The 21,486-nt window shown below is 40.3% G+C and overlaps 1 long non-coding RNA gene across 1 annotated transcript in view; it reads right to left on the bottom strand.

Moving 5' to 3' along the window:
* LOC146524511 (uncharacterized) overlaps positions 1–21,486 on the bottom strand; it is a 476,239-nt gene that overhangs the window by 398,617 nt on the left and 56,136 nt on the right. The window lies entirely within an intron of this gene.

Genomic DNA, 21,486 nt, shown 5'->3' with positions numbered 1-21,486 from the left:
AATTTGGGGCTCTTAATGATTTCTTTGAATGGCTCTTATCTAGGGGGTAACAGTTGTACAGTATACATCTTTGTTGACTTTAAAAAAAAAAAAGAGAGTATATAAATTTGACTTTATTTTGGATTTTCACACCAGGCCAAATTATACACACAGGCTCAAATGTATCCATACAATGTCCTGACTAATATTTGGTTAAGCATGCCTTATCAAGTTGCACCTCGACCAGACACTTTTGTTAGCCACTAACAAGCTTCTGGCTGGAGATTTGAGCACTTTTCTTGGCAAAAGTTCATTTAAGTTGTTTGGTCAGAGGGTTCCTTTGTAAGTGCGCATGCGCCATTTAGCGTGCTACCTGCTGTAACCTATAATTTCCTATAATTTCCTTCGGGATTAATAAAGTATTTCTGATTCTGATCTGAATCTGATCTGATTTGGTTGGTTTCCTGGCATGGCCCTGCCTTTTAAGCATAGTCCACAAATTTTAAGTAGGTTGGAGCTTTGGGAAGACCATTACAGAAGCATAATTTTAGCCTGCTTTATCCATTCCAAAAATCAGTTGTGATGTGTGTTTGGCATCATTGTCCTGTTGGAACACCCCATTGTGTCCAAGTTTCAAACCATCTGCCTGTTGAATTGAATTGAACTTGAAGAATTAGGAGGTAGTCCTCCTCTAAGAAGTGTGGAAAGAAAGCGAATCCTGAGTGTAAAATTGTGACCTTTGCGACCTTTTTGGGAGCCTTTGTTTTTAGAAGCTAATGAAACCAGATAATGCATATCTATTTTTTTTAGAAGTTTTCCAATCTGGTTTTAAAGCTTTACATAGTACCGAATCTGCCCTTTTAAGAGTTTTTAATGATGTGTTTTTGGCAAATGACTCAGGTGACTGTGTTATTATCGTGCTGTTAGATTTAACTGCTGCTTTTGATACAGTGGATCATAATATTTTAATTTCCCGTTTAGAGCAGTTGGTGGGTGTTAGGAGTACCGCACTGCAGTGGTTCAGATCCTATTTGGCAGAGCGAACTTTCTCTGTGAAACTCGGGGAGTTTGTATCCTCTGCTGCTTCTCTTCAATGTGGGGTCCCACAGGGTTCAGTTTTAGGACCGCTTCTTTTCTCTCTATATCTCCTACCCCTTGGGTCTATTTTCAGGAAACATGGGATTTCTTTCCACTGCTATGCCGATGACTCCCAGATTTATTTCCCACTTAAAAAGATAAATGGCTTCTCAGTAGACCCGCTGCTCAGATGCCTTGATGAAATTAGGGCCTGGATGGCTTTGAACTTTTTACATTTTAATGAACAGAAAACAGAAGTGATGGTTTTTGGTGGCGCTTCTGAGGCCTCTACTATAGATCTTGGTTCGCTGGCACAGTATGTTAAACCAGTCATTACTAATCTGGGAGTTAAAATAGAGGCTAATCTTAAATTTGAAAGCCAGGTCAGAGCTGTTGTAAGATCTAGCTTTTTTCATTTGAGAAAATTAGCCAAAATAAAGCCTATCTTATCGAAACAGGATTTTGAGACAGTAATCCATGCCTTTGTTACTTCTAGGCTGGATTATTGTAACGCACTTTATTTTGGGGTTAGTGATGCGTCCATTAGGCGCCTGCAGGTTGTGCAAAATGCTGCAGCACGTCTTTTAACTGGAACAAAAAAGTCTGAGCACATTACCCCAATTTTAATTTCACTCCACTGGCTACCTGTACATTTTAGGATTGTTTTTAAAATTCTCTTATTTACTTTTAAATCTCTTAATGGCCTGGCCCCCCCCCTACCTCTCGGAGCTACTACAACCATATACACCTGCCCGTTCCCTTAGGTCCGCCAATCAGCAGCTCCTTAAGGTACCAAAAACTAAGTTTAAATTTAAAGGTGATCGTGCTTTTTCTGTAGTTGCTCCAAAGTTGTGGAATGATCTACCTCTGCATGTTAGACAGGCTTCCTCTCTTTCTGAATTTAAAAGCCTTCTTAAAACATATTTATTCGCTGAAGCCTTTGGCATTGATTAGAGGGGTTGACTCTATTTATTTATTTATTTGTTTTAACATGTTTTAATTCAATTTATTTTAGTTTTTTTTTTTTATCTTATCTTATCTCATTTTAATTTTTATTTATTTATGCTATTAGCATGTACAGCACTTTGTGAACTCTGGTTTTATGTTAAAGTGCTTTATAAATAAAGGTGGTATGGTATGGTATGGTATACTGTCTCTGTGGCCCCTCCTCGGGAAACATTCATAGAAGCAGTTTTCTTTACTTTGTCTTTTAGTCACCCTTCTATCAAAGAGTCAGACAACCTGAAGTGACAGTTCTGTTTATTTTAACCACTTGTCCCACTGAGGACCGCTTCCTTTCTAGACCTTAAACAATTCCAAATAATGTGTTTTATAAACTCGTCACAGGAGTCTCTCACAAATCAAGGATGCACCGCAAATGTATTCTCTGCACAGCCACATTAAACACTCAGTTGTCCATCAACACTGACAAAGCTCCACTTTTATCTGCCCTATGTAAATTACCCCACACCCTTCAAGGCTGTGCAGACAGACTGGGGTATTTTCTGTTTGTAGTAGTGCTATTTTCTGCTTTACAAAAATCCTCCTTGTCAATCTTGAAGTTAAAGAGGGAATTGCTTTGAGATTTCAAAGCACCTTGAGGGGTCAACAAGACTAGAAAAGCACTGTATAAATGCAGTGCATTTACTATTGACAGATACGGGTAATGTGTTGTTGTAGTTGTGCTCAAGGTAAGACCAGAAAATACCCCACTGAGGCAAAGCAGCAGCAAGAAAACAAGCCAGACATTAACTGTAATCCCTCTCACATCCCTCTGAGGGTTTGCCCTGACCTTCATGCGTCATTGACTATAGGATGGCCAACCTCGCTGTCCCCCTCCTCGTGCTGAATGCCGTGACTTATCACAGCTTGATCTTCACCCTGCAGAGGTTAAGCTTCCTTCAAGTCCCCTTATCACCCCAGCCCACTGCGCTATTTCCATCCTTCTATACTTCCTGTACATCTGCGTAGTTGTTTGTAGCCATGACGACAGAATCCATGGCAACAAAGATCACCCTGGTATTAAACTAAAGGTAGATGTATGAGGGGGGAGGAAAGGTGGTGGGGCTGTGAGGGTGTTTTAATAAGCGTCTGGATGGAGAGTAATTGAGAAGGGCCTTGTTAACAAGAGACAAGGTCTTCTGCTTAACAGGCAAAGCTTCTCCGAGCAACACACGCAGATGGCTGTAGAGAGGCACGTACACAACGCATGATGAAATTCAGTTCGTGACTAAGTGTAAAACCAAGAAAAAGATAAAGGAAAGTGTGACTGTGAGAATTCTGAAAAGGAGTGGGAGAAATCACACAGCAGCTTCGCGAGGGAAACAGATAAGAAAAAGGCAGGAAGGATTTGTCTGCAATGAGATGTTTTTGTCTGCATCCAGGTGTGTTTTGGCGAGATTAACATCCCTGCCTTTCCTTTTCTTTCATCTGCAGCCTCTCTGTGTGAAGCTTCTCTGCTACCTGAACAGGTTATGAACAGTTTCCTTGCAGTGTATGTAGACAGCCACGTGTGCACTTCAGCAGTCACTCCAGCAGCTCTCGCCAAGCCTCTCAAACATCAGTGCCACATCAAGTATAGTGCCAAAATATGTTGCCTTGGATTGGGTTTTGCATATGTATGTATGTGTGTGTGTTTCAGGAATAGGCATAATTGATGAATAGATTACATTAGCTCAGAAAAAATGGGCCTCATTCACACATTTAAAGATTGCCAGCAGGAAGCTGCCATACAAGATATTGATCTGAAGAGATGGGTTTAGGATTTATGTGGCAAAACTTAAAGTATATGCAGCTTCCTTTCTAGTAAAGTCAAATGTTTCTCTCAGTATTATTCAGCACATTTGCATATTAAACTGTATACAGTTCAGTCCATACTGTGTTGTACAAAGACTCAGTGATCATAGCTTTACCTTTGTACACCTACACAGTGGATTTAAATCAAACCATGAAGATGCGATTGATGTGCAGACATTCGTCTTTAATTCAAGGGCTTTTATAAACATTTTACATTTATACTCTGATTGAGAAGGTGTCTGCAGCCTGTCCAGTAAGTGCTGCAGAAGGTGAACAGGATTATCCATGATGGATACCAGTTTGTCCAGTGACCTCCTCTCCACCACAGCTCAAAAGGGTCAGTGTCACAGAGCCGGCCTTCAGAATAGTTTTATCTAATCTGTTGGTGTCACCATCTCTAGTGCTGCTCCCCCAGCAGACCACAGCAAAGTACAATGACTGATAGAAAATCTCCAAACTTTGCTGTACGCACTGAAAAAAAAGAAATATACAGCCTCTGTGTTGGTCATTCTGTTCAGTCTGCTGCTGGTCAGGCCGGCTTCTTGCTTTTGAAGCAGAAGATTCCTCGCAGACCCATCCATAAAAACATCCACTAGTGTTCTGTAATCCTCCTCCTGCCACTTATACATCCACTGCAGAATCCTCAGAATATTATTGTAGGTGATCTGACCTTGAGTTGTACCGACATCCTGAGGTGTACAAGGTAACCAGGAATGGAGACAGTACAGCCACCTATAAAGTTTCTGTACTGCACATCACCAAATCAGACTGAGCTCTGCAAAGTGTGAAGACTCAAACCAGAAATGGTGACTGTTTCTTCAGCTTATATTTTCAAAGACAAGCGTCCTCTGTTTGCAGTTTTTGTTGCACTTTTCACATTTTCACTATTCTGTGAGTGTTTTGTGTTTGCAGACGACCCGGCATCTTCCATGCAAATTACAAGTGGCTGAAACATCTTGCTAGCAATCTAAACAATCTCAAAGGGGCTTTTGTTGCAGCACTATAACCTCTTGGTAACCAGCTTCACCGAGCAACAGCCAGCAATCACTCACAACTGGTCAGTGAATACACGTTACACATGCGAGAGGTCTCTAAATCTGAATGACTAAGATCTTATATAACGGAGGACCTATAAGGTTAAAGTGTCTTATAATCTTCAAAATATTTACAATTTTCCAGGATATTATGAGAAAATTTTAAAGTGGGGTTGGATTGAAAACCAGACATGAACCAGAGAAGTGCCAATGAAGAGGAAGACTGAGCTGAATGGTTAATAGATGCACGAAGAGGAATAAAGCTAATCATCTAACAGCTAAATTGCCACCGTAACCACTAAAAAGGTAGAAATGAATGTCTGGGACACATTTGGCCTTGACTGACAGCAATGACTCAAGGTAAGTCTGGTTGCCTCAAGTCAGCAACAGATCTGCCTTATGTGGGCCATGTATCAGATGTGTTGTAACATTTGTACATCCTGCCCATGCACCATATGTTATTTGCAGCAGTCCATGTCAGCTCAGATATATGACTTTTGGGCTACATGTAGTCCAGAGAACACATAATTGAGCCACAGTTACCAAAAGTAGACCCAAAATAAAGCTTTATATATCTACTCTAAAAGACAGACTGGAGTAGATACCTATACTTACAGATAGACTGTGGGTAGATATCTACCCTGACAGAAAGACAAGGGTAGATATCTACCCTGACAGAAAGACAAAGGTAGATATCTACCCTGAAAGATAGATCAGGGTAGATATACACCCTGAACTAAAGATCAGGTAGACAGCTAACCTGAAAGACAGACCAGAGTAGATATCTACCTTGAAAGACACATGAGAGTAGAGATATCTAACCTGACAGAAAGACAAAGGTAGACTTGTACTCTGAAAGACAGATCTGGGTAGATATCTAACCAGAAAGACAGACCTGAATAGATATCTACCCTGGAAGACAGATCAGGTAGATATAACCAGAAAGAAAGACCGGAGCAGATATCTAGCTTGAAAGACAGATCAGAGTAGATATCCACCCTGAAAGTTAAACCAAGTTTTGCCATTTTTCAGATGAGTAGATAAAAGCCAGGTGTGTTGTATCAGTAAACCAGTATAAGAGAATAAAGTACAACACCTGCACACACAAACACATCAGCATGAACAGGGAACTAGAGAGGCACAAAAAGAGGGGAAAACCCAGGGAATTTTTTTTCCTGGTTCTACCACATACAGTGGGATGCAAGAGTTTGGGCAACCTTGTTAATAGTCATTGTTTTCCTGTATAAATTGTTGGTTGTTACAGTAAAAAAAAAAAAGTCAGTTAAATACATCATGTAGGAGACACACACAGTGATATTTGAGAAGTGAAATGAAGTTTATTGGATTTCCAGAAAGTTTCCAATAATTGTTTAAACAAAATCAGGCAGGTACATAAATTTGGGCACCACAAAAAAAGAAATGAAATCAATATTTAGTAGATCCGCCTTTTGCAGAAATTAGAGAGTCTGGATTGTGGTTGAAGGTATTTTGGACCATTCGTCTTTACAAAACATCTCTAGTTCATTCAGGTTTGATGGCTTCCAAGCATGGACAGCTCTCTTTAACTCACACCACAGATTTCAATAATATTCAGGTCTGGGGACTGAGTGGAATCCACGTGTCCCTCAACTTTGACAAGATTCCCAGTCCCTGCACTGGCCACACAGCCCCACAGCATGATGGAACCACCACCATATTTTACTGTAGGTAGCAGGTGTTTTTCTTGGAATGCTGTTTTCTTTTTCCTCCATGCATAACACCCCTTGTTATGCCCAAATAACTCAGTTTTGTTTCATCAGTCCACAGCACCTTATTCCTGAATGAAGCTGGCTTGTCCAAATGTGCTTTAGCAAACCTCAAGCGTCTGTTTGTGCTGTGGGCGGAGAAAAGGCTCTGCATCACTCTCGCATACAGCGTCTCCTTGTGTAAAGTGCGCCGAATGGTTGAACGATGCACAGTGACTCCATCTGGTGCAAGATGATGTTGTAGGTCTTCGGTGCTGGTCTGTGGGTTGACTCTGACTGTTCTCACCATTCGTCGCTTCTGTCTATCCGAGATTTTTCTTGGTCTGCCACTTCGAGCCTTACTGAGCCTGTGGTCTTCCATTTTCTCAATATGTTCCTAACTGTGGAAACAGACAGCTTAAATCTCTGAGACATCTTTCTGTATCCTTCCCCTAAACCATGATGGTGAACAATCTTTGTCTTCAGGTCATTTGAGAGTTGTTTTGAGACCCCCATGTTGCCACTCTTCAGAGAAAATTAAAAGAAGAGGGAAACGTACAGTTGACCCCCTTAAATACTCTTTCTCATTATTGGATTTACCTGTGTATGTAGGTCAGGGGTCACTGAGCTTACCAAGCCAATTTGAGTTCCAATAATTAGTTCTAAAAAGGTTTTGGGATCAATAAAATGACAACAGTGCCCAAATTTATGCACCTGCCTGATTTTGTTTAAGCAATTATTGCACACTTTCTGCAAATCCAATAAATTTCATTTCACTTCTCAAATATGATTGTGTGTGTCTCCTATATGATATATTTAACTGACATTTTTTATTGTAACAACCAACGATTTATACAGGGAAATAATGACTATTAACAAGGCTGCCCAAACTTTTGCATCCCACTGTATATTAAGATAACATCAAAATAAAACAAGATACAATGACGAACTTTACTCAACATCAAAATGTAGACCATGTTTGAAGCTATTTCTGGTCCAAGCAGTTAGCATGGCCCATTGCAAGATTTCTACCGTAGTTAATGATTTGCATCATATTCAAATTCATATTCAGTGACCTCCGCTGCCCAATTTTTCTTTCATTGTGCTACATTAGTATCTTGTCACCCATTTACATGCTTTTCAGGATTGATTGTTAAACATTCAGATTTTAACAGAATCAAAACTTTTCCAGTCATGCGGCACCCTTGCCCTTTTAAAGTGCCTGTTTCAAGGTTTCACTTACCACCATGGATGATTTGAGAACATTAACAGTGTGACTTCAGGCAACAAGAAGCACGCGCTCACATGGATACACACTCCTGTTCTTTTTCTCAGACAATCCCACACAGATTCATACATTGGAGATGTGCGTCACTGGTATCTATGTGTGGGTAGGTTATGTTGCACACCATGCTAAATAGGATTATATTGCTTTTTTCTGCATGTACTCTCAGTTAAAACCCTCAACACATTTTAACTTTTGACACATTCACGCCCCTGTGCGAGTGTCCAGAGGCTCTATAGTTTCATTATAGCTCATATCATTAACATTTTGATTAGATAGCTCTTATTATCGTCTCTTGAGGCAGCTGTGCAATGTGATTATCTGCAGAATAAATCAGTGACACACTTTTGTTTGCCAGATTTTCTCTCATCACAAAGTATTACACATTTTGATAGACAATTAGAAGACCTGCCAGGGTTACCATGGGAACAACTTCTTTGAGAGTAGACGGGACAGGCGGGAGTGCTCAGGAGTAACATTTCCCAACAACTAGCCTTTCTGGATCACTTCAGCCCTGAGCAGCTGATGCATGTGTTAAATGTATATATGTGACTCCTATTTGCATAGCACAGCTGCCGTCCCAGGGTAGAGTGAAACAGATGTTCACTTTACTCAGGCTGAAAATGAAATAGAGGGGAAGAGCATTTCATTGGAAATCCCTCATGAATTTAGGGTGGAATCAGAGTGTCCTGCCATCAGATTCCCGAGTGAGGGGATGAACAGGACGACTGTGTGCTGTGCAATGAGAGTACTAAACAGAGATGGGAAAGGAAATTAGCAGAAAAAAAGTTAGTTGAACTGAAGGCAGTGAGGTACAGAGAAGAAGAGAATCTACAAGGGATGAAAATATTTGCATGAGGAGATAAAATGGACAGCGCGCAGTTCAGAAGACAAAAAGGAAAAAGAGATTAGATGACTTATTCGGGACTATCTAGTTCTCTCCTCTGAGGATCTCTGTGAAAAGCAGCATGTTTGAAGTGTGTGCATACGTGATATTCTGTCTGTCAGTGGGACGTGGAGCAGGAGGTGGTAGAACAGACACAAGGACAGATACACAGCATGAGGAGATGTGACTGCAAGGAGGAAGGAACGGAGTGCTTGAAGTAGAGGAAATGTGACAAAAGAGGGCAGAATATTTATGCTCTCTTCTATACGAGGCCTCAGTAGGCACCAGCAAGGTCGGAGCATGAGAACAGGTTATTAAAAGAGCTAAAGCTTATCTCTTGCATTTGATTAGTAGTAAAAAAAAAAAAATCTGGGACAGGATAGAAAAATATAAAAAAGAGCAGGATGGGAAAGGACACAACAAAGGAATGTAATACATGAAAAATAAAAAAATATATAGAAACAGGCTCTGAGAAGAGAACAGCTGCCTAAACATTGGTGAGATATTAAAGCTGAGAAGTGGCACCTCCACAGCTACGTGGTTCGCTGGCCTTTTCACGCCATTGTGAGGAGAAAGGACAGGTCTGAGCTTCTGGCTGGCTAATGGGCAAACAGAGGCCTGACAGTTTCTCAGTTTAACAGGACAATCTGGACTCAGTGTGTTGGCTCCCAGGCTCCTTTGTGTGTGTGTGTGTGTGTGTGTGTGTGTGTGTGTGTGTGTGTGTGTGTGTGTGTGTGTGTGTGTGTGTGTTTGTTTGCATTTGGAACATATCCAGCTTTCACCGAACCCCCGGAAAACTCGGCTCATTGGCTAACCTAGCTGTTGCCATGGGAGACAGCCGATTGGGTCTGGGAGAGTAAACAGTAGGACGATGAGAATAGCCAAAGGGAGGGTCAAAGGTCATCGGGGTGGATACATATGACCAGTGCAGCTACATGCAGAGGAATCACATATATCACAGTGTAAATACTGTAATGAATTCATAGATGTCTTTCATGAGAACGTTAATCTCAGGTTGTGTGTGTGTTTATGTGTGTTTATGCGTGATATTGCTGAGGCAGCACTGCATGTGTACGCTGTTCATGTTGGCAGGCTTTCATGCAGCATGTGTAAAGACACTGCTCTATTGGTCCCTTTCTATTTGAAAGATTAGTGACCGCTACAGCTCATGTTTATTTATACGGCTGATACATACAGAGATAGCAGGTGAGGAGCTGCACACAAACAGCCATGGGCATTTATTAGCTCACACTTAGTGTGACTTCATAAAGGCACAGAAGGAGACTGTCTTTTCTCTTAGTGAGCGCTGTGCTTTAACATATTCAAGGGATTTTGAAAAAAATACAAAAACCAAAAAACAATCACAGTAAGCGAGCTATGACTCAGCACTCAGTACAAATACTGATCACGTGTGGCATGTTTGTGTGTACTGTAGGTGTATTTCTTTTGCCAGAGCTCCTCCCATCCCCCTCTGAGAACAGTGGAGGAAGGCCATTTCTGTGCTGTTTAAACTGTAAACACATAGGAACTATGCCTAACTTCCTCCATCATAGCAGGCATACAGGGCCAATTTAATTTAGAGTACTGAGCAAAGGTCTTAAGCTACCCATCCTATTTTTATATTTTGCTTCCAAGGAGCCTGACTTTCTTGTACATTCTTAAAGTACTCTTGAGTAATAATTTTCCATGCTTTCTGAACATCTTTCAAAGTTTTCCACTGGACACCTTTTCTTTCTCATGGTTCGGAGCTGAATTTTAGCCAATGATGTTGAGGATATTGTCAAAATTGACTGAATAATAAACTGAGAAAAGTATCAACAGATACTTTCAACACCATCCCAAACACACTGTCAGTACAATGGACTGGTCTCCCCACAGCCTGGCCCTCAACATTACTGAAGCAGTGTGGGATGATCCTGTCACAGAGTTCGGGCTGTGTTAAAAAATAATGGTGGTTGTACCAAGTATCCACTTTCAAGCTTATTAGAATTGTACAAACTTGTGTGTGTATTTACCATATTTCCAGTTATGCTTGCACGTTTCAGCAGAAACATGTCAACACACTTTCACGCAGTACTGCACTATCAAAGGGAAATTCCAGTAAAAATTAACTTGTGTTCCTCATTTGATTACTGCTCTGCTTCTTGCCAGTCTCCACAGTTTTCTGTCATAATAAAGCATAAAAAGCTTATTTCCTAATTTCATAGATGACAGCAAGTGAATGCTATAAACTCGGCCATAGAGTTTTAGCTCTCATTATTTCCTTATTTTGGTAAACCTGTTTGGTAAACCATCATGAACCCACAGTTCATGATGATATTTCAGCAATACGTTCGTGTATTTTGGTCTGAGCTGCATAGCTACGTTCCTGTATCTCATTAGCATAATGAATACAATGTTATTATTAGCAATGGAAATGACCGACGAAACCGTAACTCGTGTGATACGAAACTGGAATTTCCTCACAACTTTAAGATGAGGAAATCTCAAAATAAAAAATAAAGTTAATATGTGATTCTGAATAAAAGAAGAACACAACGCAAAAGCACTGTTTGCAAGAAAAGGAAGAAGCTGTTGCTTTTGTGACTGAACAGTAGTGCTCACGCACAGTGTTTACCTGCTGCTGTGTTTGGAATTATACTTCATATGCACACCATCTATCTACACAGTGCATGTCATAATCGCACAGCTCTCATTCTATACTGAACAAAAAGCTTCTGTGTCCTCTCTTGCTTTAACTTCCTCATCCTCGATGGACCAACTGCCACGTGCTGGCACGAATTTACATTAAATGCTGCAGAAAACAGATTTCTTCATTCACATAATGTTATGGATATTACAGATCAGTTAAGACTTTATATTATGTGACAACTTGAGTGTTAATGATACTGAACTTTTGCAACAGGTAGCAGATCTTCCTTACCCCCGTTACCTTGCTCATCAACAGCTTCCCCTTGTTTTCCAAATCTACACATTTTCTACTATGCACTAAGCTGACTGGGTAAACTGTGGCTCTAGACTGGATAGCACATACGAGGTCGGTTGAAAGTAACACCAAGAAGCGCTGGAGGCATATGCTCTGTCTCACTCCGCTGTCTCCCTCAGTGGGAGGGCCGACGATCGCAAACCCAAATACTTCTGCGTGTGAGTCTGCACACCTACCGCTTTCCAGCCCTGCAGGCACAGACATTTGCTATCTATAGAAACAATCTTTCCTCTTTAATTCAAGCTCAGCAGAGACTTGTGCTCCAAATATCAATGATAAAGGATTCACGGAGCAATCATTCGCTTCATCCTATGGATAGTTATACAAAGCCTTGTGAAGGATATGGGAGTGTTTTATTATACACAAGAGGAAGCTCAATACTCCATCTGTCACACATAATTCCCAAACCATTATGAGTCCTCCCACGAGCAAACATCCATGTATAAATAGGAAGACTCTTATCTCCTAGAAAAGATGTGATTATGAGTGAGGTGGGAGACCATAAAGCGGAGATTTAATAGGCGGAGGCTGTTCTTTTAATGTACCTGCTGCTGCAGAGACCCACATCCATCAGATACTCTTTAAATTCTCTCACACAATGACAGGAAATAGGCTCGTTCAAGCTTACGGAGGATCCACATAAAATCGAATTACTGAATATAATACTCTCCTTTCTATTTTTGTCTCTCTCATTCCTCTCTCCTCCCAAATTCTAAGCTCTCTTATCCACAAAGACGACTTTTTTGTGAAGATTTTGAGTAGTGCTTCCAATCGGGAAATGTGTCAAGCAAAACAAGTCATATAGTTTTTTGTTTGTGTCACAGAAAAAAGTCAGAAGTCATTTTTGAACACAAAAATGAAGCAAAGTGACAAAAAAGGAAGGATTTCTTTTAGAATGAAAACATTCAGTTAAATTGCATAACAGCATGAGGAATGATGAGCCATACCATTAACATGTCAGCAGTGGCAGCAATTTACATTAATATTCGTGCTGGCTTTATCATTACTTAGAGTGTAATGCTTTTTCTCTCTTTTCCTCCTTCTGTCTTGCCCATTTTCACAGATTACATTAAGTCTTGTCATTGGACTGGGAAGCACAGGTGTTACCAATTAAACCAGCTCAACAGGCTGAAAACTTGCTTCAATTTGAGATGCGTGGGGCTCAGTCTCAAATTGTCCTCATGTGTGGACATCAGCTCTCTCTCATTAAGTGAACATACACTGGCCAAAAAAATCAAAGGAACACTTTTTAATCAGAAAAATCAGAGAAAATTAGTTACATGTTAAGTTGCAGAGAGGGGTTTGTTAATCCACTTCAGCTGGTTTGGTGTTATGACATTAACAATAGAATAGAATAGAATAGAATAGCTCTTTATTGTCACTGTTGCAAGAACAATAAAATAGGTGCACTAGACGGGAAACAATGAGACAACACCCAAAACAGGAATGGCTTTACTGGTGGAGGATAATGACATTTTTCCCTCCACATTTTTTTCTGACTGTTTTTATCACTAGTTTTGCATTTGGCTACAGTCAGTGTGTCAGTACTGGTAACATGAGGAGATACTGAAACTCTACAGAGATTGCACAGGTGGTTCAACTCCTCCGTGAAGGCACATCAGTATGTGCTACTCCCACAAGGTTTACTGTGTTTCCCAACACAGTCCTAACAGCATGATAGATAGATAGATAGATAGATAGATAGATAGCCATCCATAGATAGATGCAATCTGACTTCAAAAACTGAACATTTTATTGCAATATTTTTTCTTTAGTCCATAAAGCTTTGCAAAAGATTAGCAGATGCATGAGCTGTGCCGTTGAGGTGTTCCTTGTAATTTATTCAGTGTGGTTTCTGTGCAGACTGTGATTGCTGAAGTAGCTGGAGGTGTTATTTCTACCCGAGTTTCATCTTATTTCCCCAATTTATTTCTTGAAAACATTACCAAGGTCCTGTTACAATTATAGCGAGGTGTCCTCTTTCTTTGGTTTCTATAATTGCCTTTTTGTCTTCCATAAGAGGCTTCATTAGAGGAGAGGCAACACCCAGTCTCACCCACACATAATGAGTATTCCCCTGGATCTTATTTGGCCTCTTATACTGGAAATCAATGAGGGCCAAGAGAAAAATTACAGAGGACTCTTACGCTGATCAGCCAGCAGTTAAAGACAAAATGTGTAGTCATTATTTACCCATTAGATTCACATGAGACGAGACATGCGGGGAGCAAAGGAGGCAACACGCCAGCTCGAGTAGGCTATCACAGACAAAGTGGGAGTAATGATGGGAGGAGAAAAAATTTAAATTGGCCTGTTGAAGAGAAAAAGAGAAGAGAGGAGGTAATGATAGAACAGTGGAGAAGTAAGTATTTATCCGGTCATATCAGAAAGGACCCTCCGTCCCCAGCACCTCTTCTGCTAAGGGAATCCATGATTTAAATTCAAACAGTGGGATATTCTAAACTGAGATTCATAACTTTTATTTTGAAGAACATAATTTAAATAGAGCTCATCTCAGTGTGTGTGCAGTGTGGTAACGGATTTAGAAGTCTAAAGACAGCTGTGTCATAATGTGATTTGGCCAGTCTCCTATCAATAGTATTTTACAGACAAAGAGAAGCCACACCACCCATACTTCCCCTTCCACTCTCATTCCTCCTTCCTCCCCCAATGCCGGTAGTCATTTCTCAACTATCCATTAACTGCGCCAAATAGATGCCTGGAGGAGGAGAGGAAAAGGTCCTCACTCTGTTAAAGAGATTTTCTGAGAGATGGAAGGACATGGAGAGAGGCAGCGAGGGAGAGTTCACTAACAATGAGCGGGCACGAAAGAAAAGGGGAGTGAAGAGCGAGAGAGGATGAAATGGCTTTAAAATGATAGTTTGGAGAGAAACAGGAGAGGGTGGATGGATGGCATTCAACATGACATAGAAAGTACCCGGCGACCTACTTCTGCCATCTCATTCATTATGTTCCTCTTGGCCATTTCCCTGTTACTGGTTACCAATTAACTTACCGTATCCCCTCACGTTCACTATGCATGAGGTGATACCAGCAGTAAAAGCATATAGCACTTTGTTATCCAAAAGGAGAAATACAGCTATTCTTCTACAGAAGAAAAGCGTGCTAGATATTATGAGGTAGGGGAAGTCCTGCCCATTTTTCTCTGTTAGAAAAAAAAATTTATATTAAATATTTATATTAAAATATCTTTTAATATTTTTCTACAGTTAAAAAAAGGGGAAGAAACACAACATGTGGGGGATTCTGTCTATAGTTTAAGCTAAGCTGGTCGTGCCGTGCTATTGTACTAAAAAGTTCCTCATGATGTGAACAAAGCTGTTGATTGTATCCAAAAGCTAGAATTCAATGCATGAACAGCTTATATGAGACACTGATTGGGTGGTAAAGCCTGGAATACATTGACCATCCTAATCAAGTCCGAACTATTTTTATTCCAGACCGGGGAAGTCATTTGATTTGATTTGATCTTAGATGGTCCGAACTAGTGAAACTACACAATAAATGTGTAAAATTACTGAAAATGTTTTGGCAGTTAATGCAGAGATCATCCTATAATTGTAAAATATTACGTTTTTCTGTTAGTTTTTTGTTTACTGTAGATTAATTGTTTAAAAAAACACATTTATATAGCAGATAGTAGAAAAACAGGAACGTTTTTGCCAATTAACTTTTTATCTATTACTTAACAACTTTGATGTAGTATGAATGGCAGTGGTGGGGGTGGGGGTATCAATAGCTTATGAAAATACAGTTAAAAGCTCAAAATCTATCCACTCCTTCACATTTTCCAAAGCCGTCCAGTGGTCCATAGTGGAGTCTTTGCTGAGCCTATTCTGGCCCCCAGACCTTATGTTTGACTCCCCTGTTTTACACTAACTACACCTGGTTTATCATGTACCTCTCACTTTCAGCTGAAACACTGAAGTTTGAAGAACACTTTTATACTTTTATTGAAAAGTATTCTCTGATTCCACGGGCCTAGGATGCACTGGACTGCAAACAGGTCTGGAGGTTACAGTTATGGGTTTGAGGTACTGATGGGACATGAAATCTGACTCTAAGAAGTCCACATGGAGTAAAGCATTAATGCCTGTGCAAGAGAAATAAATAAATCTTTTTAGGTATTTTCCAAATATTGGATATTTATAGGGTTTGCTACCGGGAAACAAAGTCAAAAACAAAGGAATAGACCAGTGTGACCTTAAATATGTTCGATCTTTCCTCCCCTTCAGTGCATTTTGAAGTCTGTCTTTCCCCTGTGGTTTAGAGCATTATCAGTCGACATCAAACAGTGGTGCTGCTGAGTGTCATGTACTGATTTGTATATTTTTTTGAACTCTGTAAAAGAGACTACTACCAGTGGCAAAGCAGTCACAAAGCAATATTTTGACATGACCAGGGAGTAAAATAGGTCCTTCCTAGTTTAGTCGTTGGTGCTTGTGGTGGAAATACACTACCTCCAAAAGTTTCTTGTCACTGGGGGAAGTTTCCAGTGGTATAGATGCGGTCTTAGTCTTTCATACTTGTCGCTGTCCTGTTAGGTGCTATTCCACCTGAGATGTTGAGGTTTGATGCTCCTGTGGTTATATGGGATGTAAATACATTAAGAAAAAACTCCTACAAGCGCAGAGTGAATGTCATGCATCAGAAACTGGGCCATAAGCACACCACTTCCCACCACAACGCTCTGGCAATCTTTGCAGCTCAATCTGCTGTCGCACATTCAAAGGTTTAACATTTAATAGTGACTAGTGAAATTCTGAGCAAGGCTCACTCATAATGTACATACATTTGAATGAACGTGTATCCACCAATGCTGTACAATAGAGTAAAAACATACTCATCAGACTCCTTGTTAAAAATATGTGCCACAGCTACAGCCTGCAGCATCTGGGTGTTTGAAAAGAGGGCTTTCTGCTGGTGGACGGCCAGCGCTAGACGGTGGAGAATGGCCTCAATCTAGATGTAGATCTGGGTTCAGACTCCAGACAGAGGCAGTCTGTCTGCCTTTGTGGCCCCCAGTGCTTTCAGCCTCGTCTGTGCTCTCAGACAGAGGTAATGAATGAGCTAAATGCTTTTAGGTCTCCTTAGTGTTTTGAGCTGTTGTCTAATTCCCCTTCAATAACCTTAAAACATTTCCTCTGGTCAAGCTTGTCTCATTTTGTTATTATTTTATTTTTAAACACATACATTAGGACAAATCGATAATGGAAAGCTGCAGTGTATTAACACAAAACACTGGGTTGAAGTTCAGGCTCTCAAAGCCAGGGTGCCATAATGATGTAAAATAGTTTCAGCAACTGAGAAAGAGGTGGAAACACAGTCTGGCTTATACTAAAGCCCGGTGATGGACACTTTGTTTTCTTGTTTTTCTGTCCAGCTGGGATGAGGGCTTAACAGACGTGACAGCATAAACTGAAAAAAGGGTAAAACAGGGAAGCAGGTGGGCTTTTTAAATCACCATGAGCTTAGACCTCACAATAACAGATCGCGCTTTAAGGGAGGGGAAACAGAAAGATGCTCCTTAAAAACTGAATTCACCTGGTTATTCTCAGCGGAGCAGCGGATGAATTGCTGGGATTGTATTCTTTTCCCCCGTGTGTGCATGTCTGCTCTAACTGCTCTGGCTTTGTTTGCAGCATATATCCCCCAAATAATCAAATATAATATATATATGTGGAGGCTAAGCTGAAGGATATTGACCAGCTCTGTAACAGGGTCTCCTGGGTCATTGTAAGATAGAAGAAAAATTCATGTCTGACTCGCATGCGTTCATCATCCCTCTCTCTCCTTCCTGACTTTTACTCTCGCACATTCAGCCTCCTCTTCGTCTGCAAACCTCGCTGCTTCTCCTGTGCACATGTCCTTCCATACGCCCACATCTGAACATTTTTGTTCTTCTTCTACCTCCCCAGTGGCCTTCAACCCCCACACCTCTTCTCTGCCGGAACAACAGTTATTACAACTCTAACTTTCCAGATGAGCAGAGATCAGTATTGACTTCCTATGACTCCATCTTCCTTGCTCGTCTCCCGTGAATTGCTCTGGTATATCATTAATTTGAAATTGAAATTTATGTTCAGTGTTTTGTTCTAGCGTAGAAAGCAGTGTGATGTTCACAGACGGGCGCCAGAAGTCAGGCTGGTGGATTTGGATACAAACCATATGACTTGGCCTGGTCCCCTGTTTTATGATTTAAGTCAGAGATTAGATGCAGATGATCATAAAAGCCTTACTTTTTTAATGTAATAAAGTGAAAATGATAAAATAGATGTTATGAAACTGTTGTATGGTTTAGAAGGACAAAAGACTGAGAAACAGGGACAGATGGCAGCTGCAGGAATATGTCTATACCAGGCTTAATAACATTGACTGTGCCACTGAAACAATTATCAAATTAATACATGAAACCCTTTTTTAAGTTGATTTCATAGGTAACACTTTAAATTACAATGTAATTATATTTACTTACAAATACTTGGTCAAATCAATTACATTGAAAATCCATTTAATTACATGGAAATTACAATCCTTATTTGTAGGCTGTATTATAAAAGGCTACCAAGACTTTTGGCCATCATTAAGATATTTGCACATCAAAATTCTTCCGTCTTATCTTGTGATAATGGTTCTTTCTTCACTTTCACAAGATTGTTGCAGCTGATCGTGACACTCCACATCTAATAATCAGGCAGTGTGTGTTTGAAAAACTCCCTGTGACAGAGTCCTTAATGACTTGGAGCTATTTGAATGTACACGTCAGCTTTAACGTGTAGGTTGATTCATCAAGAGTCGCAGAGCCACCTCCATCTACTGCACCCCTCCTGCACTTGCCTATTATCATGCTAATGTTCTGGAATGAGATTAGATCGCTGTCTCACTTTGGTCAGATCAAGCAATCCTATAGTAATACCGTACTAGACAAAGCCGCTGTATTGCTATTGAACTTCAATACACCACTGACAGAGGATAAATGAGGCAGATCCAAGCAGCCAACAGCCTGTTTGGTAATCATCCCATCTTTCAAATGATTTATAACCACTTTGCATTGGGTACTTCTTTATAGATGCAGCTGATGATTCTTTTTATGGTCTTCTTCAGTGTAGATGAACAACAACAGCGTTTGTAGGGTGAGAATAGAAATCCACGGTTACTCCCTTATTTCCATATCTGGTATTTAAGTCTGACGTTATTAGCCGTTTCTGGGTCGACCCAGAAACAGCTAATAACGTTAGGCGTTAGCCGCAACCTCCGCAACCTCCACAACCTCCGCTTCAGGTCCCAAAGGAAAACAAACACTGCGTCACTGCGAGTTAAAAACTGTCTAAATTCTTTCATCTTTAATAAAATGATCAGTGTGGTTGCTCCACCAGGTGTAACAATTAAGTTTAACATTCAGGCATCAATGAAAACAGGATTTATGACGTTTAACAGAGTTAGAAGTTAGCAAGGAGTTAGCTTGCTAGTTTCCATCTAAAGATGACATACTGACTGAGGGATTTCTGAAAAATTTTAAAGTAGAGCTCTGCTATCACTCCTGACGTAAATGAAGACAGAAAACCAAACAGCAGTGATTTTTGTAGGGTTGTTAAAGTTGGGCTAGCTGGTATATGATGACGTGCTATGTGGTGGCTAGCCACACAGCTATGTTAGCATAATATAAACACAGTGAAGCTGGAGGATGAGCGCTAACCTTTTTCTACTCAAAAAAAGTTAACGTGAGGGTTCCCGATGGTTAGGGACAAATGCAATCGCATGGCAGGATGTTGTAAACAGACCAAACTTCATTCAGGAGAACAACTGAGATAATCCATCCACAATACAAGGTTAGTCATTAATATACTGCTGCATGGGCTGGGCTGTAGTTACATTGTAAGGTTTTAAAAACTTTAAATTGAATAGTGGTAATAAAAACTGAGAAAGGCCGACAGTGATCACTGACTGTTTTTAGGGGCTTGTTCAGATTAAATAGAACAAGATACAAAGCATTAAAACACTTTGGACCCGAGAACAGGGTTCAAACTTTATCACTTCAAGACCGGATTGGATCCACTGCAGTGGATTGATTTAGCACATTTATCCGGGTTTGCAACCGTCATTAGAAGCACACTATCTTGTGTCTCAATGAGACAGGGTTTGTTTCCTCCCAGTCTTGAACTGGAGATCTTTCACATGTTAGGCGAATGTGTTGACCACAAATGATTCATCTTGTTTAACGCTGCATATTTCCCACCTTACACACACCTACGCGAATATAAAAGGGGATTTTTGCATGCACTGGAGAGACCCTAAGACAGGTCTGAGATATAAATAATAAAAAAGACAACAAGCAAATGATGGCGAGACAACATCTTATGATCTCACAGTTAATAGAATAAAGACATAATGTTGCTGATTTAATTTAATCTGACTACAGTTATCATTATGCCCATGATGATGTCATCAGTAGTGCTTCTTGGCCTATAGGTTTGGGGAATGTGAAAAGCTTTGTCCTTGAGGGTGGGTGTGTGCGTGGACGATCATACACCGGAAATGTCAACCTAATGAACTTCAGTCTGATGATGACAAATTGGAGTGGAAACACACCCCTCTACAATGAGATTACTTAAGCATTGTAAGTGAAGTCACATTTAACGGGCTTGTGAAGGTAATAAGGAAGTCATACAGTCATTTAAACATAATGACATGAAATATGGACATTGTGACATCCCATGAATACATTCAGGAGCATCATTATGCTTATTTCTCGTCTTTGAGTTGAATTATACTCTGAAGTTGGTAGATACTTTTTAAAATAAAATAAATCGAAATGTGCTATACATACAGAAAAGTAAAGAGAACAGCTACAGAGTCCTGCCCTCTCTCACGTGCAGACTCGTGTTCCTTGTTAAATTATGTGCTTTCACAGCATAATTACAGAATTTGTTCAGAAAATACAGAAAACCTACCAAGTGTAAAGATATATTATGTAATAAATCACACAGGAGTTGTTGCAATTACTAAAACATTTTGTATTTTTGATTTTAAAAAAATTAAATAAATAACTAAAATGCCCTGCTGGGTGTGCAGTCTGTTATGTTTTGTCTCAGTTCTCAGGAACTTTGGGTGCCTCAGCAATAATTTCCACAGCAAAACATGTTATATTTATATATTGTGCTGGAAAGAATGAGAACAAAGCCGCTCTCAGTTTTCACTTCTCGCTTCCTCTGTCTGTGACCTGACGTGGTCCTTTCTTTCAATGGCCAGACTGTGGTCACTTACTGACCCTGTACACAGCTTATTGCTGTCTCTCTCTCTCTCTCTCTCTGTCTTCCTGATGGAGGAGGAGACCTTCTATCCCAGATCATGCAATGAATCACTCAGAAGCACAATCATCCTAAATCACACACTATAAATCTCTCTCTCTGCCTTTTCACAAACACACAGACACACACAGAGCAGGTTTCTTGTTGAGTTGGTGCAACATGGTGGCTTTCTCCAGTCTATAATAAGTGTCTGCAGCCTCCAGGCCTGCAGAGCTCCCGCCATGCATCACGGAGGAGTACATGTTGTGCTTGTGTGGCTTTGTTTTTGCATTCATAAATAAAGTAACTATTAATAGTTCATGTGCTGCCATTGTTCTAATGAAAACTTTCAATCTGTCTGCGTGTATTAATGGTATCCTGTGTAGCACTATCTACAGATTCATACTGGTC

The sequence above is a fragment of the Neolamprologus multifasciatus genome, chromosome 2, assembly GCF_963576455.1.
Source record: "Neolamprologus multifasciatus chromosome 2, fNeoMul1.2, whole genome shotgun sequence".
In the NCBI taxonomy this organism is placed as follows: domain Eukaryota; kingdom Metazoa; phylum Chordata; class Actinopteri; order Cichliformes; family Cichlidae; genus Neolamprologus; species Neolamprologus multifasciatus.
The sequence above is the reverse complement of the archived record's forward strand: the minus strand, read 5'-3'. Positions and strand labels throughout refer to the sequence as shown.